The sequence below is a fragment of the Pteropus vampyrus genome, unplaced genomic scaffold (genome assembly GCF_000151845.1).
Source record: "Pteropus vampyrus isolate Shadow unplaced genomic scaffold, Pvam_2.0 Scaffold133, whole genome shotgun sequence".
Taxonomy (NCBI): domain Eukaryota; kingdom Metazoa; phylum Chordata; class Mammalia; order Chiroptera; family Pteropodidae; genus Pteropus; species Pteropus vampyrus.
Genome location: NW_011888914.1, coordinates 3,516,905 through 3,531,803, shown reverse-complemented (window position 1 = coordinate 3,531,803; position 14,899 = coordinate 3,516,905). Strand labels below are relative to the sequence as shown.

General features: G+C 39.0%; 1 protein-coding gene across 3 annotated transcripts in view; it reads left to right on the top strand.

The window, feature by feature from the left end:
• The first annotated feature begins 357 nt into the window (after window positions 1-357).
• The window catches only part of ANKRD6 (ankyrin repeat domain 6), a 189,846-nt gene continuing 175,304 nt past the window's right edge, over window positions 358-14,899 (top strand). For all 3 annotated transcript variants that reach the window (XM_011367356.1, XM_011367355.1, XM_011367353.1), the window contains exon 1: window positions 358-551. The gene's annotated coding sequence lies outside the window, so the exon portion shown is untranslated. The remainder of the gene's footprint in view (window positions 552-14,899) is intronic.

Sequence of the window (14,899 nt, the reverse complement as noted above, 5' to 3'; positions counted from 1 at the left end):
ACCCAGTTAAGTGAACAGGTATATCGAAATATCCACTTGGCCACTGGTTGAGGGATGGTTTCTCCTCTAGAGTCCCCTCTTCCTCCAATAAACCTCCTGGCAACCCCTATCCGGAAAACCTCACCCCACCGCAGTCCCCTTTTCTCCCACTTTGAGAAGGAGGCCTCTTTAGCCAAGGCAGAAGGGGCAGCCGCTTAAGCGGCGAGCGGGCTGCGGACCAGGGACAGCCCAAAGGCCTCGGGGCCCCACCTCCGACGGTCGCCCACCGTGCCCCGCCGGCCGCTGCGGGGCGCTGCGGCCCCAGCTTCGGAGTCGCGGGCGGGGCGGGGCGGAGGGCCCTGCGGGCGGCGGGCGCGGCGGACTCGGCCACAGGTAACCTGCGGGAGCGAGGAGCGCAGCCTGGCAAGCGGGCGGCTGGAGGCGGCGGCGCTGGGTGGCGCCGAGGCCCAGGCGCCGCGGGAGTCAGCGGGAGCCCGTCCCCATCGCCTCCCTTTGCCCCCCACCCGGTCCCCCGCATCGGTTCCTGCGGACGTCCAGCGCGGGAGAGAAAGGTACGGTGCGATCTGAAGGCCGGCGCCCCCCTACTCCCTGGGGACCTCTGATCTGGGGAGGACGATGTCGAGGATGGGGGCGCTGCTCTTAGGGCGCCCTGAGACCGCTGTCTGATTGGAGAGGAGACCCAGACGGAGTGCCTTGCCCCCTTTCCTGCGGCCTCAGAGAAAGCCGGGGCCGGAGGGGCGTCTTCCTGGGGATACCTACCTCCCTTAACGATTTGCTTCACTTGTTTCCCTAGAATATAGAACTTTGCGAGGGGTCGGGGAGGAGAACTTTCTCGTCTTTGCTCGTACACTCCTCTTTCCCCATCGAGTTTGAGGAAAGTGGTGGCGCGGGTAGTGTTGCGGAGGGGTCACCAGGTATTTCTCCCGGAAGCGGTCTGCAGGCTCAAAGGAGGGTCCCCACTTGTGTGGCGCTCCCCGCCGTCCCCGGGCCTTCGGGCTGGCCTCAGGGTGACCAGGCTCGGTTCGGACGCACCAGCAGTCTGCTTCCCTTCCCCTCACGAAAGGGGTGCAGGCGCGGAAGGGTGGGAGCTGTTCTCCTGTCCCGGGAACATCCGCTCTGGCTGGAATTAAGCTTTGTAGAGTTAGCAAGTGGCATCTCTCAGGGCCCGAGGAAGCGAGCTCGTTGTTTGGTTTGAGCTCAGATATCAGCTTACCCGTAGGACACTTGTCTTGGGAATTTCAGTGTAGTGCTTCCGGTAGATTGAGGGGCGGGAGGGGAAATGGAGCTTTATTTGTGACTGGAGAGGGGCTTCAGTTTCCTAAAGCTGGTCAGTGTTTTCCCTTGAAGCACAGTGAGGTGGTTCAAGTGGTGGTAAAGAGATCCACTTTGGGGTCATGAGATTGAGTTTTGATGCCACCACTTGTTAGGTGTGTGATTTTGCAAAACCCACTAATTTGAGCCTCAGGTTTTAGAACTGTAAACTGAGTGTATTATACATAACCTCCTAGTATTATTGGGAAAATGAAATAAAATTATGCTAGTAAAATGCTTGGCATAATGCTCTTGGACGTTAGGCATCCTTTTCGTAAAGCTGTTGGATGATGATTTCATTCATGTTTAGGTAATGTCAAGGCAAACACACCTTGGTCCACCATGGTCTCGCACTGCACTGATTGTCCTTGACGGAGGTCTCCCACCCTTAAAATAGCAACAGCAGCCTTGTTCTTAAGCTTAGTAGGTGCAACTATACATGTTGAGCTTCTGTTATCCCTAGCAGGTGCTTAGCGTATGGTCAACAAAGAATTTTTTAAAAATTAAGAGTATAAATTAAAATCGGAAGAATTTTCTGTCCTCTAGGTCAGTGCCCAACCTTTCTGGGACCAGGGACTGATGCTCCTCTGAGATTCTAATGCCTGATGATCTGAGATAGAGCTGAGGCAGTGATACTAGTGCTGGAGAGCAGCTGCAAATATAGATGAAACTTCACTGGCTTGCCTGCCACTCACCTCTTGCTGTGCCTCCTGGTTCCTTAGAGGTCACAGACTGTGATTTGTGGCCTGGGGGTTGGGGACCCGTGCTCCAGGTTGTAAGTGGAGAGAGAGAGTAGAAAAAGGGTGAAGAGAAATAAAAGAGACCAAAAAAACAATACTTGCACATTGTTGGGAGGTATAAATCAAAGGTGATAAAGAAATAATAATTTGTTAACTCCTTGTTTGTTGGTGGTAGCACCAAAAAGTAACCTTAGCTTCCAACTTAAACTCATCTACCTCTCCAGAGCCTGTAGATAAGCGTATACTCAAGTAAAATAGATAGCTTGTGATCCAACTCTGCTTAGAGACAAGGCACACTTCCAACTCCCAAGGCTCTCCCATATAGAAATTCTGGTGCGGCCACTGTGAAATATGCATTCGGAAATTATAAAACTTAGAAGTACAATTTAAAGAAGAGGAACAGAACACACACCCAAGTACCCATTACCCTGTTGAAGAACTAGAGCCTCCCCAGGACCTTAGAGCCCCCAGTACCCCTCCTCATGGTGTCCACTCACTTCTTCTCCCTTCAAGGAACCACTAGTCTGGATTCTTATTAATTTTCTTCTTTCTTTTTACACTTAATATCTTACATATGTTGACACCAAGAAAGACATAACTATTAAGAAAGATCTTCGTGGCTAACTGGGCTCAAATTTGAAAACAGAGCCTAGCAGCTATTTCTAAACAGGGGCTCTTCATGTAAGCCATGCTTCAGGGAGAAGACTGCTCTAAACCACTTGCAACCTGCGGTGAACTTGCCTGCATTGTATTCCTGCCATCTGAGTCAACCCTTATAAAGGAGTTCCTGGAATCATATTTCAACCAATAGGACTGAGATTTTCCCTATTTCATTGGAGCTGTGCAGCTTATTCACATTAGTATCTTCACTGACCAATCAGAGCAACTCTATTTTGACCAATCAGGACAGTGCTTTTTTTGGACCAGTCTAACCGTGAAGATTTGGAGTCCTCATTTGCATGAAGACAGACCAATCAGTGACCAGGAGCAGGGACTTCTCTTTATATAAGTCAGCTCCTCTCTGTCTTAGAGAGTGAGTTTTCCCTTTTCGCTGGAGTTGGGAGCCAGTGTTAGATCTCTCTAGAGCAGAGCCCTGTCCTAGGGCTGCGCCGCAGCTGTACTTTTCATAATTGAGTTGTAACACTATTGAGCTGTTCCACAACCATGCTGTTCTAGTCATGCTGTATCACAATTGAGCGATTTGCACTGAATAAAGTTTTCTTCACTGTACCTCAGATTGAAAGCACCCCAAAATGGGGACTCCTTTTGGTGTTGAGTTGGTGCCCACCACTATCAGTTGACATATGAAAAATCCTGTGGAAGGAAAGTATCCAAAGAAGCATTCATGTAGAACTTAAAAACAAGATATTGAGAGTAAAATACAAACCACAAAAAAGCTGAAAGTATCAAAGTGCTGGAATGGGGCAGTTTCTTTCTCAAGCTCCCTTTTCCTTGGCACAGCCTCCATGGGTGTGTTCTGTCTGCGTAGGGGAGGCCCAGTCTCTTCCAACATAGCTTGGAGGCTGTAATTTTAAAAGCTTTGCTTGAGTCTCTATGAATTGGAAAAACAGTAATTTATGTGCATGTGTTTTAAAAGTTTTTTTAAAAATACAAATGAGATTTGAAGGATTAAGCTGATTTTAACTCAAGTTCTTCTTTTCCTAGTTATGATCTTTGGGCTGTGGACTTTGTTTTTAAGTTATTTCTTCAGGGTCACACAGCTCTCCTTGGTGAATCTTGCACAATGCTATCACTTCTTTGTTAAAGCAAAGAATCCTAAATGTGGTTCATAGGGCCCTTAGTATCTCAGTAATTTTTTACATTGCCCCTAGATTTAAATAGTTAGTAGTAGTAAGGTTCAAACAATGTGATAAGTGTTTCTATCCTAACAATAAAGAAGCTGTTTGAAAAAAATAATACACATAAACTGAAAGAAAAAATATTTTTATGTCATTCTTAAATAACCACAATTATAAACGGGATATGTGTGCTTGTACTATTTCATAGATCTTCGGATCTTATTGGATACCACTGCTCTCATTTTGTTTCACGTTAATTTTTCTGCAGCACTTGCTTTTTATCATAGCAACCTCTGGAAACCTAAGCTTTGCAAAAATATGGTGTCATTGATAGGAATGTAATGTGATCTAATGTGGAGACTGTGAACTATCTCCAGTTTGTAGGTTCAGAGTGTCCCACATGTTAAGGACACGGTGTACATTTCCTTTGAAATTTTCAAATATCCTAAGTTGCCCCTATGAATTTGCTACAGCACCTAGAGTACTGATGTACAGTTTGGGAATTGTTGGTCTAAGGTAAAACTCCCTTGTGGGAGAGAGCAGTTACAAAGGAAAGGGTCTGCTTGAAATAGCCCCAAGTTAAGCTTCTGTGTAGAGTGGGCTAAGTCTTGGTTTTCTCATCTATATAAAATGGAGTGGTTAAAGCCTTCTAGTAGAGTCATTGAGAGGATTAAACTAGACAATGTACATAAGAGCATCCATAAAGGGCCTGAAATATAATAGTCTCAAGAAATGGTAGCTGTTTAATGATTGTTAAATAGTACTAAATAAATGTTCCGTAATAGTTATATATCATTGTCCCCTTGTAAGAATAGTCAGTGCCTGAAATCTCAATCTTAGCAAATAATTTGTGAAGTAGTTAGTTCACACTGTAGAATGATTTATCAGTTTTCAAACAGAAAACTCTGGTGTACCACTGTGGCACTTGTTGATTTTTTTAAACCATTGTGGGAGTGCTCATTTTCGCTTGTCAATATGTGTCCTCGTTTGGGGAAGAGGTTGTAACTGACTTGAGGAAGAAGGCCTGAGCCTGGACCAGTGGACTTCTGTTATTGGGAGGAGGGTATATTGTCTTATGTCTTAGGAAGTTTGGACGTGGGTTACAGGCCTGAAAGTATTTTGAGTAAGGTTTAATTTATGCATATACTTACAGCACAGAGAGGCAGATAATCTCCACAGATGAAACAGTTTTGTTAAACTGCAAAGCATCGCATGCTATTTCCTATCAATAAATAATACTTGTTAATCATCCAAGGAAAGGCTGACTTGAATAATGATGTCGCAGATGGTTATCATGGTGCCATTCAGGAGACATAGACCTTTCCTCCCTTGTCCTGTTTATGGTCCAAACCGCAAGCCGAAGTTAGGACCTGGTGATATTTTAACAATTTGTGAGAATACACTTATCAGTGATGTTTCCCTAGTGTAGTTGTTAATTTTTATTGTTGCTTCATCCTTTGACTTTGGGAAGCTTGTACAGAACCATTTGTGATGCTTCCAAATTGACACAAATATAGGTGGATACAATTTTTATCTGTTTGTTTTGGTTCCTAATGTTTTTTTTTTCCTCTATAAAATTTGGATATTTGTGTTGGGGGCGGGGGGAAGGGAGAAACTATGTGATCCTTGTTAACAAATTATTTTCTTTTTTCCATTCGATGCCCATAGATAAATTATCAGCATTTTCTTTATTGTATTGCTCCTTTTTAAAAAAGTAAATAAAAATTTCCCTGGGTTAGGCTGATTATATCTAATCTCAACATGGTTTTAGGGTATAAAGTACAAAACTACTTTGTAGGTAATCAAACGTAGATTAAAATGAATTGTTTTCCCCTTTTTGTAAACAATTCTTAAAAGCTAAAGGGGATTCAACAAGGCCTTTTTTTGTGTTTGATTTTGTTTTTATAAAGGACATATGCTTTGAGAAATGTTTCTAAAATGAATAGAAACAAAAGAATAGGTCAATTTTCCATACAGATATGAAGTAGATAAAAGATGGCTATAAACCTTAGTTCTCCCAAGGTTGTGACGTTTTCCACATTAACATTAGAAACCCCACTCTCCATTTTCTGGTCCGTTTGGGTAAGGCAGTGGGAGATGGAGGGGTGCATCCTGGGCCTTAAGAGGATGGAAAGGCATCGGATGGACATCAGAGAACTTGGCATAGTCTTGGCCACCAACTCACTGTGGAGCTGTAGATAATTTCTCAGAGCCTCAGTTTTCTCTTCATTTATAAATAAGGAGACCAGATCAAAATATTTCTTTTAAAAGTGTATAGTTCTGTGAAATGATACTTAGTCCTAGTGTAAAAGCAACTTTTGTTCTTCTACACTCCTAGAGAGAGGAGCCCTTGAATCAACCTGATGGTTTGTGGACTGAAGAGAACTAGTGAGATTGTTAACCTGATGTAACTTGATGATTTCATTTTATTATGAATATCAGTAGCTTATTGTGTAGTGTCTTTTAAGACTTTGTATGCATGTATTCACATTTTAGAATATAAACCAAAAGTACCATTTTATTTTAAAACTTGATTCCAAGGTCAGAAAATTTATATTTGTATTTCCGTGAATTAGAGTTTTCAGTTTTTAAAAGTGTCTGCATTTTATTCTAACTAGGAAAGTCCCACAGGAATCTGATATGCAAGGAAATTGCCTTAGGTGGTGAGTTTTAGGAGTATTGGGGCTTTTCCCCCTCTGCATCTTTATGAAAGTTTATAGACTTTCTGCAATGAACATATATTAAGTTTATAATCAGAAAAGTAAATCACGTTAAAAGCTTTGAAAATTACTCAAGAAAATTCAGTATTAGTCAAATGTATTAAAAGACAACTTGTTCCCATAATGGAGTTATTTAGATGTTCTAATAACTAAAATATCTGCTTAATGAGAGATAAAAATGTCATGACAGAGGTGACCTATTTTATCATGCTTCTAAGATAGTGATTTGAATTTATTATTGAGAATAAAAATAAACCAAATCATGAACAATCAACTTGGAAAATTTCATTCAGATTTTTCACTGAGCTAAAAGTTATGTCTCTTTCTTTGTCAGGGATAATATGTCTCATGACAGCTTTTAAACTTATTTTTTAACTAGAAAATGCCAAGTGAACTGTAAGTCCCCACATGAAATTCTGAATTTGACCCAATTTAGGTAGAGTGCTGAGATGCACTGTATCTTATTTTATATTATGCCATATATAGTGTAAAATATCCAAGTACCAGAAAGCAGACTTCTTGAGTGGGTATATATGGATGCATTTGAGCATCCTAGATATGTCCTGTCAATACTTATAGCCATCTTTGGTTAAGAGGCATGGGCTTCAGAACTCATCTTTTTTTTTTAATTAAAAATTTTCAATTACAGTTGACATTCAATATTGTATTAGTTTCAGGTGTACAGTATAGTGGTTAGACACATAATTTGTGAGGTGATGCTCCTGATAAGTCTGGTACCCACTTAACACCATACATAGTTATTACAATATTATTATTATTTTTTATAGGCAATGCATTTTATTTTTATTTATTTATTTACTTATTCATTTAATTATTTATTTATTTTTAATTAAGTTTATTGGGGGTAACATTGGTTAATACAAATATATAATTTCAGGTGTACATTATCATTTGACATCTGTATAGTCTATCGTGTGTTTATCACCCAAAGTTCAGTTTCCTTCAGCTACCATATATTTGATCCCCTTCACGCACTTCACCCTCCCCCTATCTCCCTATTTTGACCCCCTTTACCCCATCTACCTCCCCCTCCACCCACTAGTAACCACTAGTCTGTAGTCCTCTGGTAACCACTAGTCTATAGTCCATGTCCATGAGTCTCTGTTTGTTTGTCCTGCTCATTTGTTGCTTTTAGGTTTATATCCCACATATAAGTGATATCATGTGATTTTCAACTTTTTCTGTCTGGCTTATTTCGCTTAGCATGATTATCTTGAGTTCCATCCATGTTGTCGCAAATGGCAGTATTTCATCTCTTCTTATGGCTGAGTATTATAATATTATCGACTCTATTGCCTATGCTGTACTTCATATCTCAGTGACTATTTCGTAACTGCCAATATGTACTTCTTAATCCCTTCGCCTTTTTAACTCAGTCTCCCAACCCCCCTCCCATCTGGCAACCAGCAGTTTGTTGCAGAGCTGACCTTACTGGGTTTGATGTCTTGCTCTGTCACCTATTGGTTGTAAAAATTTTGACAATTTGCCTAACCTCTTTATGTCTCGGTTTCCTGAGAAATGGGGATTTGAAACAGTTCTGTACCCTGATTGTGGTGGTGGTTACACGAATCTATGTATGTGATAAAATTTATAGAACTACACACACACACACACACACACACACACATATGCACACACAAGGATACAGAGTAAGTGCATGGAAAAAGTGAAATCAAATAAGGGCTACAGTTTAGTTAATATATTATACCAATACCAATTTCCTTGTTTTGCTAATTATACTGTGGTTATGTAAGGTATTATTGGGATATAGGATACATGGGAATTCTCTGTACTATTTTCCTTATTGTGATAAAATATACATAACAAAATTTACCATTTTAATAATTTTTAAGTATGCAGTTCACTGGCATTAATTATATTCACAGTGTTGTGCAACCATCACCACCATCCATCTCCAAAACTTTTTCATCATCCCAAACTGAAACTCTGTACCCATTGAGCTATAACTCCCTATCCCTTCCCCCCAGCCCCTGGTAACCACTCTTATACTTTATCAATTTGACTACTCTAGATGCCTCAGATAAGTGGAATCATACAATATTTGTCCTTTTGTGACTGGTTTATTTCCCTTAGCATAATGTGTTTCTGGTTCATGTATTATTTTTGCAACTTCTATGTGAGACATATTATTTCAAAATAAAGTTTAAAAAAGTTAAAAATTCCATCGATGGTGCCCCACTGCTGGACTGTACCAAGGCACAGAAGTTAGGGAAAGATCAGGATGATCAGAAAAGCCAAGGGGTGACATTAGTACCTCTTTTTCCCTCCTCCTTCATGTCCCTAGTCCTTGGAGAAGAAATGTAAGAAATAGCTATGTTCTCTCTTGTGTAGGGAAGTATCTGCATTGCTAGTACATTCTTTTACCAATCTGAAGGGTGGCTATTAAATCCTCCACTAAAATAGGAATTCTTAATCTAGGCTTCATTGGTGGGCTACAGATACTCTAAGAACTCCCAGATTTACATATAAGTATTTAAGTGAATGTTTATATGTATATTTAAGAGGGAAGACATTCCATAGCTTTCATCAGATTCTTAAATCGCTCCCTAACCCAAAAATGGTTAGTAAGCACTACAAGAAAATACCGTTTTCAAAGCTCTACCCACCCCATAATAGGCTCATTCACTTGGGTGTCAGCCTCTTTCAGTGCTCTGGTATATCTTTCCTACCAACTCCAGAGGCTTTCTTTCTGTTCAAATCTGGTGTAAGCCTGAACAGTTCTTTTCCCTCTGAGCCTCTGGCCATTAACCTGTATCCTACAGACTCCAGGACCTATTGCTCAAGGACTGGAGGAGCCGAGAGTAAACTATCTTGGAGTCCCCAGTCAGGAAGATGGAGAGCTGAAGTCTGTGCAAGACTCAGCCTCACAACTGCCACATCTCTCCTTACCCTCCTTAGGCTCCAGAAAAATAAGAAAATAATACTTGAGGTACATAACTATGGAAAAACCTCATTAAGTGGCACTGAATGACTCAAGTTCTGTAAATTCCACTTCGGGGAATGCAGATTTAATTTTAAGATCATCTTCTGATTTATATTTATGTTTTAAATGTACTGTATATATATCATACAATGCATTCTACCTTGTGTAGTATCCAATGATTTAGGTGAGCCACTGCATTGATATATTGTTGTAAAAGATGTTAAGTATCAGGATTTATTTAATAAATGGGGCTATCTAGTCGCTCAGACTGGTTTTTAACTCATATGAATCAATTGCATAAATGTAAAAATTGTAGCTTGCTTTTCTTATTCTTACACATTTGATTCCTCAATATTTCATTTAGCTTAGAAACCCTTCAATATATCATGATTTAACTCTTTTATCTAATTCAAATATATTCTGTTAAGGTTGGCTAACTGCTGTAACAAATATCTCCAAATATCAGTGGCTTAATCTACTAAAAATTTATTTCTAGCTCATATAAGTTTAAATCTATAATTCCTGGTTGGGAAGCTCTCCTACTTAGCTCTTCTTCAAGTGACTCAGGAATTAAAAAAGCTCCTTTCATTTTGTTTTGCCACCATCTTCAATGTGTTGTTTTCAGCGTTATTGCAAGTGGGAATAGAGTTTGTAAAAGGCATAGCAGATTACCTCCACCAGCAAATAAAAACATCACTTCTGCTCACATTCCATTGTCCAGAACCAATTCATAAGGAGTCTAGGAAATGTAGTCCCTGGCTGGACAGCTGCTTCTGAGAAATAATCATTTACTTTGAAAGGGGAACAGAATTCTTTGGTGTATAAGTAGCCATCTTTTATACCAATGTGCTGGTCTTTTTTACTGGTCAATTAAGTGTAACTACCCTCATATAATTCATTTCTCACTTTACAAACACCTATGTACAAAATGTTATGTCTTCGTATTGCAAGGTGTGGATGAGACCTCCCTCCATATAGGAAACAGTTGTATCATAATTGCCGTGCGATCAAATAAAAATGGGATTAAGCCATCTAAGTTCATACATTTGTTAGGGAATTAAGCATATTTGATTTACTCAGAGTCATCCACCCATGTAGCAAATTGTTCATTTGAGAAAGATGGAACAGAAGACGATTAGCAAAGAACAAGAATATGCATGTCTTATTGGCTTCATGAATGCTATCATAACAGTTTAAAATTACTTCAGGCTGCTGGCAACAGGCATGTGAAACTTTTTTCCCCTAAAAAAAAAAAAACAAAAAAAAACAGTGTTTGCCTCGGAATTATTACACAATCACCAAATGTATGTGTCACTTTTACTTATTTGCTTGTAAGGGAAACTAAAGTTGTAAGATTTGGACCTATTTATTAGCTTAAAGTAAATTTCTGCCTAGGAGGGCACCATTGGTTATATCCAGCATCCAACAGCTACAAATGGAGCGTATTGAGGGATTAAAAAAAGATCTTATGAAAGATCACGGTACCCCGTTGGAGTCATGAAACACAATTCACAACTTTATAATGCTTCATTTATCTGTTACTAGTTGAGATTGGGCTGTTGTTCTATCTAAGGAAAGAGTCAAAATAATTAATACTTACCATCTTTTAAGTCCTAATTTTCAAAAAAGTTGTATTTCATGGTGTCCATGTTGCCATAATTTGCTAAAGTTCAGCATATTATGGCCATAGGTCAAATCTAGCCCACTTTTGTTTTTGTAAATAAAGTTTTATTAAAGAGCACAGCCATACTCATTTGTTTACATAGTGCCTGTGGCTATTTTCACACTGCACTGGCAGAGTTGAGAAGTTGTCACAGAGACAACCCAATATATTTACTCTCTTTTCCTTTACAGCAAAAGTTTTCTAACCCCTTCACTAGACTTAACATTAACATAACTTGGTTTGAGAGTAACTCTGGTCCTAGTTAGGATTTACTTAATCTCTCTGGCCCACAGTTACATCACTCTCATAGTGGAGATAATAAAACTACCTAATGAGGAAGTTAAAATAAAGTAGATTTTAAATTAAATGATCTCAGGCAAGTTACTAAATTTTTCTTCTAGTTAGCTATCTAGCTTCTTTAGACCAATACTTTTCAAACTTATGCATAAGAATCATATGAGGAATCTATTAAAATTCAAAGATCCACCCTCATTCCCTAGATTCTGATTTAGTTGGTCTGGGGAGGTGCACATTTAAGAACAAGCGCCCCCAATCATGATGTAAGTGGCCTACACTTTAAGCAACTCAGACCCTTGTGGCAAGTTGTCTTTTGGTCCCTAGAAATAGTTTCTCTGGCAGTTCTAGATATGCTTTTTGCCTTGCCTACTTAATAGGAGAGCTTGGAACCAGTAGGGGAATGCCCAGTGGGCATTAATCATCAGCATTCCGAACTTGTGCAGAGAGATCCAGGCAGTGGGCTTATCCCATAAATCAAATCATTCACTGCCTGACCTCACCTATAGAGCCATCTGCGGCTTTGCTTCCAGATAGAAATAATGATAGGAAAGAAAGTTGGCCCTGGGGCTTTAGCAAATGTGACTGGTTTACATTGGAGCACAGTATGCCTCTTGATTCTAAGAGAGAACAAATTAAAGCTAAAATTAGCATATGGCCCTGTGTTTGCTGTCTCTTTTTAATATCAAGGTAAAAATTAATAGCAGGAGGAGTTACCATGAGAGGAAGAACCTAAGTCCTGGTGCTTTATAGGCTCTTTAAGAACGGATACTTATTTAATTGTTCATAATTTCCTTAATCTCCAGAATGTATTGTCCTGGGTTACATGATACTTAATGAATGGCTTGCTCACTGAAGCCTTTGTTTTTCTCCATTTGCTATTCAAAAATTTAGTAAAGAGCTGCAAACCCAGTAATGAATAATACCAAAGTCCTTGACACCTGTTGGGTTTTTAAACAACATGAAAAAAAAGTGAGACTCCCTCCACAAACCCCCCAAACCAAAAATATAAAAATAAATTGAAACTTGAAGGAAGAATTGAAGACTCTCACCCACAATACTTGAGTGGAGCTGTGTTGCTGCTGTTAAGACCACTGTTTTAAAACAGGATCAGGTGCCTTTAAACATTTTTCATCTGCTATCCTGCTGAACTAAAATCTGGATGTTTGATTGGATGTAAGCCAGGATATTTTGTACTTTGAAACGTAAGTAAATACTTTATCATCCAATGAAGAACTTGTAGCTAATTAGACATCGTCCTGTTGGGAGACATCTAGGGAAACTGATTTCAAAAACATTTCAAAAACCCTATATAAGATTGTCAAAGGATTCCTTTAAATAGTGACTTCCCTTAGATTCAGGATATTTAATGCATGATTAGAATTACTAAAATTTAAACTATACCCTCTTTTCAGAAGCCTGTCATTGCTAGGAAGTTAAGAATACGATTGTGGAACACATCCTCAAAAGGCTGTGAAATAAACAGCCATATTCTATTGTTATTAAAATCATAGCTCTAGATCATTCCTTTTTTCCCCCTCTGAAGTATGTAACCAGTCTGATTTATCTCTAGATAGCACAGATTTTTTTCCTTTCTATTACTAATTTCTTAAGAAAAGGCCATTTTGAAGAAAGCTTTATCTTCAAAATTTGATTATTTTTTTAGACTATTGGTGTTTTTTTTTAATTGAGATATAATTGACATGTAACATACTAGTTTCAGGTGTACAACATAGTGATTTAATATAGATATATATTACAGAGTGATCATCACAAAGTCTAGTTAACATCCATCACCACACATAGAATATTTTTATAATAATATTATTTTGACATACCCAAAACCAATTGTCTTGATGCTCAGTGCATTTCTGTTTTTTTAAATCTTAAATTTAGTGGTTCACATTATTCCTTTGGCATTTAAAGACTCAAAAACACTAATACTGTGCTTATAATTGATCGTATTAAAAGAGACCATGTTTTTGTGCATTTAAAAATAGAACATAAAATACTGTATCAGGTTTTGCCCCAGGGCTTCTGTGCAGTTTCTTATTATGTCCCTCTTTCTCTAAGCCTTTTGAAATTGCCTTAATGTCAGGGACATTTACTTTGAGAGTAAGAGAATAAATCACAAGAGACTTTTAATGTTTGTTCTGAATTTACTAGCCAATTAAACTGAATGGAAATTAGAGTTCCAGTTATATAAGGTATCCTTGTTAGTGTTAATGAAAGCTGTATATGAAGTGGAGAGAAAACGTATTCCCCAAATCAGTAAGCGAATAGAAGCCATGATGGATTTTGTATGAAAAAAGTGAACTAAGAGGCTGTTAGGGTATTTAAGTGAGGGGGAAAATGTTATGTTCTAGTGCTAAATCTAGAAGGAAAAACCAAGTATCGATTGTAATCTACTACGATATCATAAATCCACAGCACTGCTGGCTTGGCCCCACAGAATAAATGGCATTCATTAAAGTTTGAGTGTATTGTTGCCCTAGGATCAGGGAAGCAAAATATTTTACTGTTCTCTGCAAAGCCTAATCTCTCCACCTGAAAAATAATTTAAGAAAAATAATTTTAAGATTGGTGACTCTTGTCCTTCCTATTTTTTTGTCTTTTCCTTTCCGATCAGCATTAAGTAATGTAGCTTAAAACCCCAGGCCTCCACATTCAAACCTACTGAATTACCTCTCTTGAAAATGGACAATAAAGATGCCCTTTAGGGGAAGTCTGTTTCATGAGAGACTGACAGGCTTTAAAAGAGGAGAGTGCAGACCTGGCTGCCAGGAAGGCCTGGGTTCTGGTTTCATGTCTGACAGCAGCCTTTGTGCCCTCTGCCAAGTCACTTTTCTACTTCTGTGGCTTTTTTTCCCCCTTTTCTTTTAGAAAGGTGACCACAGATGGGTCCCCTGCTCTCATGGATTTGAGTCACAGAAACATTTTTGTAGCTTACCAAAGTATTATAAGGCAAATACCTTTATAACCGCTGCATTGGTCAGGAAGGAGAACTTTGCCACTGACCCTAGAAGCTCTTCCTTGTGTCGCATCTCAATATAACGTCCTCCCTTCTTAAAAAGTAACTGTAGACAGTGCTCACTTTGCATGGTGCTGAGGTACTATAAAGATATCAGTGCATGCTGAAACCATGATAAGCTATCTTAATAATCAGTGGGGAAAATTGCAATTGTTCTGGGACCTTTAAACATTTGGTCAAAACATTAAAAAAACTGTTACTATATAGGGAAATGAAAAAAATAGTAAAATTTAGTACATTGTAATTCAAACCATTAGCAACAATGAAGATTAAAGTTTTATTTCTTTGTAAAAATTTATCAAGAGCAGTTTGAACAGTATTTGCCTTTTTCCTATCCTGTACTTTATGCTGCAGAACAAGCATCTTTTCTATGCCT